Below are 9,523 nucleotides of genomic sequence, written 5' to 3'. Positions count from 1 at the left end.
ACACAAAAGTGAAACAAACAAAACGAATTAACATTACACATACAGAAGTTTCAAAACAATAAAGACATTACAAGTGTCATATTAAATATATACAGTGTTGTAACAATGTACAAATGGTTAAAGCACACAAGAAAAAATAAGTAAGCATAAATATGGGTTGTATTTACAATGGTGTTTGTTCTTCACTGGTTGCCCTTTTCTTGTGGCAACAGGTCACAAATCTTGCTGCTGTGATGCACACTGTGGAATTTCACCCAGTAGATATGGGACTTTATCAAAATTGGATTTGTTTTCAAATTCTTTGTGGATCTGTGTGATCTGAGGGAAATATGTGTCTCTAATATGGTCATACATTGGGCAGGAGGTTAGGAAGTGCAGCTCAGTTTCCACCTCATTTTGTGGGCAGTGTGCACATAGCCTGTCTTCTCTTGAGAGCCATGTCTGCCTACGGCGGCCTTTCTCAATAGCAAGGCTATGCTCACTGAGTCTGTACATAGTCAAAGCTTTCCTTAAGTTTGGGTCAGTCACAGTGGTCAGGTATTCTGCCACTGTGTACTCTCTGTTTAGGGCCAAATAGCATTCTAGTTTGCTCTGTTTTTTTGTTAATTCTTTCCAATGTGTCAAGTAATTATCTTTTTGTTTTCTCATGATTTGGTTGGGTCTAATTGTGCTGTTGTCCTGGGGCTCTGTGGGGTGTGTTTGTGTTTGTGAACAGAGCCCCAGAAACCAGCTTGCTTAGGGGACTCTTCTCCAGGTTCATCTCTCTGTAGGTGATGGCTTTGTTATGGAAGGTTTGGGAATCGCTTCCTTTTAGGTGGTTGTAGAATTTAACGGCTCTTTTCTGGATTTTGATAATTAGTGGGTATCGGCCTAATTCTGCTCTGCATGCATTATTTGGTGTTCTACGTTGTACACGGAGGATATTTTTGCAGAATTCTCTCTCTGTCTCTCTCTGTCTCTCTCTGTCTCTCTCTGTCTCTCTCTGTCTCTCTCTGTCTCTCTCTCTCTCTGTCTCTCTCTGTCTCGCTCTCTCTCTTGCTCTCTCACTATTTCTCTGTCTGTCTGTCTGTCTGTCTGTCTGTCTGTCTGTCTGTCTGTCTGTCTGTCTGTCTCTGTCTGTCTGTCTGTCTGTCTGTCTGTCTGTCTGTCTGTCTGTCTGTCTGTCTGTCTGTCTGTCTGTCTGTCTGTCTGTCTGTCTGTCTGTCTGTCTGTCTGTCTGTCTGTCTGTCTGTCTGTCTCTTTCTTTCTTTCTTTCTTTCTTTCTTTCTTTCTTTCTTTCTTTCTTTCTTTCTTTCTTTCTTTCTTTCTTTCTTTCTTTCATGGACCAGTAACCATGGTCAAATGGTTAGCCAACGGTGTACTGTCGATTTAGGGCCAGATAGCACTGCATTTTGCTTTGTGCTTGTGTTTCCCAATAAGCAATATAGTTTTGTTTTGACTGTGTTGTAATTTGGTTTATCCTGATTGATTGGATGTTCTGGTCCTGAGGCTTCAGTGTGTTAGTAGAACAGGTTAGTGAACTCAGCCCCAGGACCAGCTGGATGAGGGGACTCTTTCATTTTCTCTCTCTCTCTCTCTCTCTCTCTCTCTCTCTCTCTCTCTCTCTCTTTCTCTTTCTCTTTCTCTTTCTCTTTCTCTTTCTCTTTCTCTCTCTCTCTCTCTCTCTCTCTCTTTCTTTCTTTCTTTCGCTCTCTCTCTCTTTCTCTCTCTCTTTCTTTCTTTCGCTCTCTTTCTCTCTCTTTCTCTTTCTCTCTCTCTCTCTTTCTCTTTCTCTTTCTCTCTCTCTCTCTCTCTCTCTCTCTCTCTCTCTCTCTCTCTCTCTCTCTCTGTCTCTCTCTCTCTCTCTCTCTCTCAAATTAAAATCTTTGGCATGACGTAACAATGTACATATTGCCAAAGCTTATTTTGGATATTTACAATATAAAAATAAAAATGAAATCAAAATTGTCAACGGGACAACAGTAACAAGGGTCAAAATAACCAACACATTCAACAATAACAATAAACATACAGTAGAGGACATGTGCAGGTTGATTGATCTGTCAGACACTGTCCCTCATCTTATGGCAGGCAGCAATGTAGTGCGCTGCCAACCCACAGCTCTCTGCGTCCTCCCCCAACAGGACGGGTAGCCTATTCTCATCAGAGAGGTCTTTGAAACCTTGGAAAAGGGTTACAAATTTGGGGAATTGACACTCTCTAATTGTTTTATATTTTTGACATTTTGTCAGGAAATGCAGCTCCGTCTCAGGTTCTGCTGTTGTGCAGTGGTTGCACAGCCTTTCCTCTACAGGGAGCCAGGTTTTCCTGTGTCTACCCTTCTCAATGGCAAGGCTGTGCTCACTGAGCCTGTACTTTGTCAAGGTTTTTCTAAGGTTTTGATCAGTAACCATGGTCAAATAGTTAGCCACGGTGTACTGTCGATTTAGGGCCAGATAGCACTGCATTTTGCTTTGTGTTTGTGCTTGTGTTTCCCAATAAGCGATGTAGTTTTGTTTTGACTGTGTTGTAATTTGGTTTATCCTGATTGATTGGATGTTCTGGTCCTGAGGCTTCAGTGTGTTAGTAGAACAGGTTTGTGAACTCAGCCCCAGGACCAGCTGGATGAGGGGACTCTTTTCTTTGCTCAGCTCTTGGTATTGCAGGGCTTGGTAGTGATATGAGAGGGGGTCACTGTATTTTAGATGTTTCCAAAACTTAATTGCTCTTTTTTGAGTTTTTATTATTAGTGGATATTTGCCTAATTCTGCCCTGCATGCATTGTTTGTAGTTTTCCTCTGGACATGTAGGAGAATCTTACAGAACTCTGCATGCACGGTTTCAATGGGATGTTTGTCCCATTTGATGAAATCTTGTTTTGCAAGTGGACCCCACACCTCGCTGCCATAAAGTGCAATTGGTTCAATGACACATTCAATTAGTTTTAGCCAAATTTTAATAGGTATTTCAATTTGCTTTTGCTTTTTAATGGTGTAGAATGCCCTGCGTGCTTTCTCTCTCAGTTCATTCACTGCCTCATTAAGGTGTCCAGTTTAACTTATATAATACTATATATATATAAACCTCAGTAATTGTAGTGTGCAGTACTCTATATATTTAAACCTCAGTAATTGTAGTGTGTACAGTACTATATATATATATAAACCTCAGTAATTGTAGTGTGTACAGTACACTCTATATTTAAACCTCAGTAATTGTAGTGTGTACAGTACTATATATATTTAAGCCTCAGTAATTGTAGTGTGTGCAGTACTCTATATATATTTAAACCTCAGTAATTGTAGTGTGTACAGTACTATATATATAAACCTCAGTAATTGTAGTGTGTACTGTACTATATATATAAACCTCAGTAATTGTAGTGTGTACAGTACTCTATATATATAAACCTCAGTAATTGTAGTGTGTACTGTACTCTATATATAAACCTCAGTAATTGTAGTGTGTACAGTACTATATATATAAACCTCAGTAATTGTAGTGTGTACAGTACTATATATATATAAACCTCAGTAATTGTAGTGTGTACAGTACTATATATATTTAAACCTCAGTAATTGTAGTGTGTACTGTACTATATATTTAAACCTCAGTAATTGTAGTGTGTACTGTACTATATATATATAAACCTCAGTAATTGTAGTGTGTACTGTACTATATATTTAAACCTCAGTAATTGTAGTGTGTACTGTACTATATATATATAAACCTCAGTAATTGTAGTGTGTACTGTACTCTATATATAAACCTCAGTAATTGTAGTGTGTACAGTACTATATATATATAAACCTCAGTAATTGTAGTGTGTACAGTACTATATATATAAACCTCAGTAATTGTAGTGTGTACTGTACTATATATATAAACCTCAGTAATTGTAGTGTGTACAGTACTATATATATAAACCTCAGTAATTGTAGTGTGTACTGTACTATATATATAAACCTCAGTAATTGTGGTGTGTACAGTACTATATATGTATAAACCTCAGTAATTGTAGTGTGTACTGTACTATATATATTTAAACCTCAGTAATTGTAGTATGTACTGTACTCTATATATATAAACCTCAGTAATTGTAGTGTGTACAGTACTATATATATAAACCTCAGTAATTGTAGTGTGTGCAGTACTATATATATAAACCTCAGTAATTGTAGTGTGTACTGTACTATATATATATAAACCTCAGTAATTGTAGTGTGTACAGTACTATATATATATAAACCTCAGTAATTGTAGTGTGTACTGTACTCTATATATATAAACCTCAGTAATTGTAGTGTGTGCAGTACTCTATATATATAAACCTCAGTAATTGTAGTGTGTACTGTACTATATATATAAACCTCAGTAATTGTAGTGTGTACAGTACTATATATATAAACCTCAGTAATTGTAGTGTGTACTGTACTATATATATAAACCTCAGTAATTGTAGTGTGTACAGTACTATATATGTATAAACCTCAGTAATTGTAGTGTGTACTGTACTATATATATTTAAACCTCAGTAATTGTAGTATGTACTGTACTCTATATATATAAACCTCAGTAATTGTAGTGTGTACAGTACTATATATATAAACCTCAGTAATTGTAGTGTGTGCAGTACTATATATATAAACCTCAGTAATTGTAGTGTGTACTGTACTATATATATATAAACCTCAGTAATTGTAGTGTGTACAGTACTATATATATATAAACCTCAGTAATTGTAGTGTGTACTGTACTCTATATATATATAAACCTCAGTAATTGTAGTGTGTGCAGTACTCTATATATATAAACCTCAGTAATTGTAGTGTGTACAGTACTATATATATAAACCTCAGTAATTGTAGTGTGTGCAGTACTATATATATTTAAACCTCAGTAATTGTAGTGTGTACAGTACACTCTATATTTAAACCTCAGTATTTGTAGTGTGTACAGTACTATATATACTTAAACCTCAGTAATTGTAGTGTGTACGTGCGGATGGTGATGTGGGAGTTGGGGAACCACTCAGAGGCCCTCCCTGCTACTCTGTTGACCAGGCTTCCTACTCTCTCCTGCTCCTCTCTCTGCTACTCTCTCCTGTTCCTCTCTCTGCTACTCTGTTGACCAGGCTTCCTACTCTCTCCTGTTCCTCTCTCTGCTACTCTGTTGACCAGGCTGTCTACTCTCTCCTGTTCCTCTCTCTGCTACTCTGTTGTCCAGGCTGCCTACTCTCTCCTGCTCCTCTCTCTGCTACTCTGTTGACCAGGCTGCCTACTCTCTCCTGCTCCTCTCGCAGGTTATTGGTGCCGGTGTGAATAATAATCTGGCCTGGTGTGCCAAAGTCAGGCTGGGACAGGATGTGGAGGGCATCCTGTGTTGTTGGGCTCCATATTTTCCTGGAAGTTGTCATAGTTACTGTGTATGTCTATGGAAGTGGGGTGAGAACCATGAGCCTCCTAGGGTTTGTATTGAAGTCAATGTACCCAGAGGAGGACGGAAGCTAGCTGTCCTCCGGCTACTCCATGGTGCTGCCCTACAGAGTGCTGTTGAGGCTACTGTAGACCTTTATTACAAAACACTGTGTTTGAATCAATTATTTGGTGATGTGAATATATTTGGTAAGTTTAAAAAGGATAACTTTTAAAATGTTTTTACTATAAATAAAAATAAATGAAATTCACTTAGGAGGACGGTCCTCCCCTTTTCTCCTCTGAGGAGCCTCCACTGGTAGGGAGGGGTTATGAACGATGATGATGATGATGATGCTTTTGTTGTGTCATTTCTCTCCTCTGCTTTTCTGGGAAGAGACCGGGGTTTAGAGTTTGAGGATGAGAGGAGGGAAAGAGAAAGTGAAGGAAGGGGTTATGAACAATGATGAATATGATGATGCTTTTGTTGTGTCATTTCTCTCCTCTGATTTTCTGGGAAGAGACCGGGGGTTTAGAGTTTGAGGAAGGAAAGAGGGAGGGACGGGGTCATTGTTGGTGTGACGTCTCGCGGTCCGTATTTGCTAGCCTAGAACAACACTGTATTGTTGGCACATGTAAACACAACCCACACGGGGATGTAAACACACACACACCCCCATTCGATCACAACAACACAGATTGTGTTGAGGTTAGAGACAGGGCCACGGTAAAAAAAAGAAGTGGGGGCGGGGCTGTTGTTCACCTGAAGAGTTTTCACTGATTGGTATACCCTCTGGTTTGTTCAAACTATTCTATTAAATTTGTCCTGAAAAATCTAACAGGGAATTTGTTTAATTGATTGTTGCTTTCAACACGTCATGGGCGTTGTATAGCTGTAGGGAGAGCAGTGTAGAGGTGGCAGCCAATCAGAAGAGCAGTGTAGAGGTGGCAGCCAATCAGAAGAGCAGTGTAGAGGTGGCAGCCAATCAGAAGAGCAGTGTAGCGGTGGCAGCCTATCAGAAGAGCAGTGTAGCGGTGACAGCCTATCAGAAGAGCAGTGTAGCGGTGACAGCCTATCAGAAGAGCAGTGTAGAGGTGGCAGCCTATCAGAAGAGCAGTGTAGCGGTGACAGCCAATCAGAAGAGCAGTGTAGCAGTGACAGCCTATCAGAAGAGCAGTGTAGAGGTGGCAGCCTATCAGAAGAGCAGTGTAGAGGTGGCAGCCTATCAGAAGAGCAGTGTAGAGGTGACAGCCTATCAGAAGAGCAGTGTAGCGGTGACAGCCTATCAGAAGAGCAGTGTAGAGGTGGCAGCCTATCAGAAGAGCAGTGTAGAGGTGGCAGCCTATCAGAAGAGCAGTGTAGAGGTGGCAGCCTATCAGAAGAGCAGTGTAGAGGTGGCAGCCTATCAGAAGAGCAGTGTAGAGGTGGCAGCCTATCAGAAGAGCAGTGTAGAGGTGGCAGCCTATCAGAAGAGCCGTGTAGTGGTGACAGCCTATCAGAAGAGCAGTGTAGCGGTGGCAGCCTATCAGAAGAGCAGTGTAGCGGTGGCAGCCTATCAGAAGAGCAGTGTAGCGGTGACAGCCTATCAGAAGAGCAGTGTAGCGGTGACAGCCAATCAGAAGAGCAGTGTAGTGGTGACAGCCTATCAAAAGAGCAGTGTAGCGGTGACAGCCTATCAGAAGAGCAGTGTAGTGGTGACAGCCTATCAGAAGAGCAGTGTAGTAGTGACAGCCTATCAGAAGAGCAGTGTAGCGGTGGCAGCCTATCAGAAGAGCAGTGTAGTGGTGACAGCCTATCAGAAGAGCAGTGTAGCGGTGACAGCCAATCAGAAGAGGAACTGTGGCTTATTTGGCTTTCAGTTTGTTTCTTATCTGGATTCACCATGAAGAGTTTCACTTCTGGTCTGATTCTGGATTCACCATGAAGAGTTTCACTTCTGGACTGAATCTGGATTCACCATGAAGAGTTTCACTTCTGGTCTGAATCTGGATTCACCATGAAGAGTTTCACTTCTGGACTGAATCTGGATTCACCATGAAGAGATTCACTTCTGGTCTGAATCTGGATTCACCATGAAGAGTTTCACTTCTGGTCTGAATCTGGATTCACTACGAAGAGTTTCACTTCTGGTCTGATTCTGGATTCACCATGGAGAGCTTCACTTCTGGACTGAACTGGATTTTGAATGGTACTGTCATAAGTGAAACCTGTTTAAGTCTTCCATTTTATGTTAAGTTCAGTTTAATTTGTTTTGACATGAAATATTCGTTTTTTTTTACATTAAATATTAGTTTATATTGACATTAAATATTAGTTTATATTGACATTAAATATTAGTTTATATTGACATTAAATATTAGTTTATATTGACATTAAATATTAGTTTATATTGACATTAAATATTAGTTTATATTGACATTAAATATTAGTTTATATTGACATTAAATATTAGTTTATATTGACATTAAATATCGGTAATAATAACATAAGGTCGCATCATATATTTGGTTTTGACAAATGTAGTATTTTACCAATATTCATATAGCTGTATTTTTCCAGGTTGATCCAAGTCATTTAAAAACAGTTTTACAGCGCTAGACGTGTGACACGGCAAGCACACACGCGTGTCATGACATCAGACCTTATTCAGATGCGTGGGTCACCGTGTGTATTCATCCATGCCAGTGTACTGATCGTGTCTCACAGGAACACAGTGTTTTAGATGGACCAGCTGATTACTGAGTTTGTTATACATACACACACACACACACACACACACACACACACACACACACACACACACACACACACACACACACACACACACACACACACACACACACACACACACACACACACACAATACACACACACACACAGTCTTCAGTGTTGTAATTGTCTGTACACAAAGTCCAGCCCAGTCGGAACGTTTAAAACATCCAACATATTTATTTATGCCTGATTACTGTTATTAGATAGTGAGAGGTTGTGTGTGTGTGTGTGTGTGTGTGTGTGTGTGTGTGTGTGTGTGTGTGTGCGGGGAAGTATTTCATGGAGGGCTCTAGGTTTACAGGAAACTGAGTGTCCTTTACTCCAAACTAGCTGCCCGGCAACACACCATCCAGGGATATTTTTTGGATTGGCTGACAGACGAGCCCTGTGTTTTGATTGGCTCCTGGTATTCACATTCCACACTAGTGTAAAGTTATCAGGGGAAAACTTTGGCCTCATCTCAAATGGCAACTTTATCTTGGCCTCTTGAAACTCATAAAAGACACACCCTTCTCCTCTTACCTGAGGGGGAATCCCAGCGGCCATCTTTGTCGTTGTCCAAATGATTAGCCAATCAAGGGAGGTTTGCAACGTGAGCCATTCAGACCTCGTGTGTTTTTTTTAAATCCTGTTTGCGATTATACGATTATGTTTCCTCCGGGGCCTGAAACGACCCACAATTCAAGAGAGATCCATTTCAAATAGACCATAATGCACCACTGTTGACCAGACACCTATATAGACCATAGTGCACCACTGTTGACCAGACACCTATATAGACCATAATGCACCACTGCTGACCTGACACCTATATAGACCATAATGCACCACTGTTGACCTGACACCTATATAGACCATAATGCACCACTGTTGACCAGACACCTATATAGACCATAATGCACCACTGCTGACCTGACACCTATATAGACCATAATGCACCACTGTTGACCTGACACCTATATAGACCATAATGCACCACTGTTGACCAGACACCTATATAGACCATAATGCACCACTGTTGACCTGACACCTATATAGACCATAGTGCACCACTGTTGGCCAGACACCTATATAGACCATAATGCACCACTGTTGACCTGACACCTATACCTCTATAGACCATAATGCACCACTGTTGACCTGACACCTATACCTCTATAGACCATAATGCACCACTGTTGACCTGACACCTATAACTCTATAGACCATAATGCACCACTGTTGACCAGACACCTATATAGACCATAATGCACCACTGTTGACCAGACACCTATATAGACCATAATGCACCACTGCTGACCTGACACCTATATAGACCATAATGCACCACTGTTGACCTGACACCTATATAGACCAT

At 40.4% G+C, this 9,523-nt stretch overlaps 1 pseudogene; it reads right to left on the bottom strand.

Moving 5' to 3' along the window:
• Positions 1-1,368: 1,368 nt before the first annotated feature.
• Positions 1,369-9,523, bottom strand: part of LOC129832082 (trichohyalin-like) — a 47,903-nt pseudogene continuing 39,748 nt past the window's right edge.

The sequence above is a fragment of the Salvelinus fontinalis genome, chromosome 2 (assembly GCF_029448725.1).
Source record: "Salvelinus fontinalis isolate EN_2023a chromosome 2, ASM2944872v1, whole genome shotgun sequence".
Classification (NCBI taxonomy): Eukaryota; Metazoa; Chordata; class Actinopteri; order Salmoniformes; family Salmonidae; genus Salvelinus; species Salvelinus fontinalis.
This window is presented reverse-complemented; position numbering and strand designations above follow the sequence as displayed.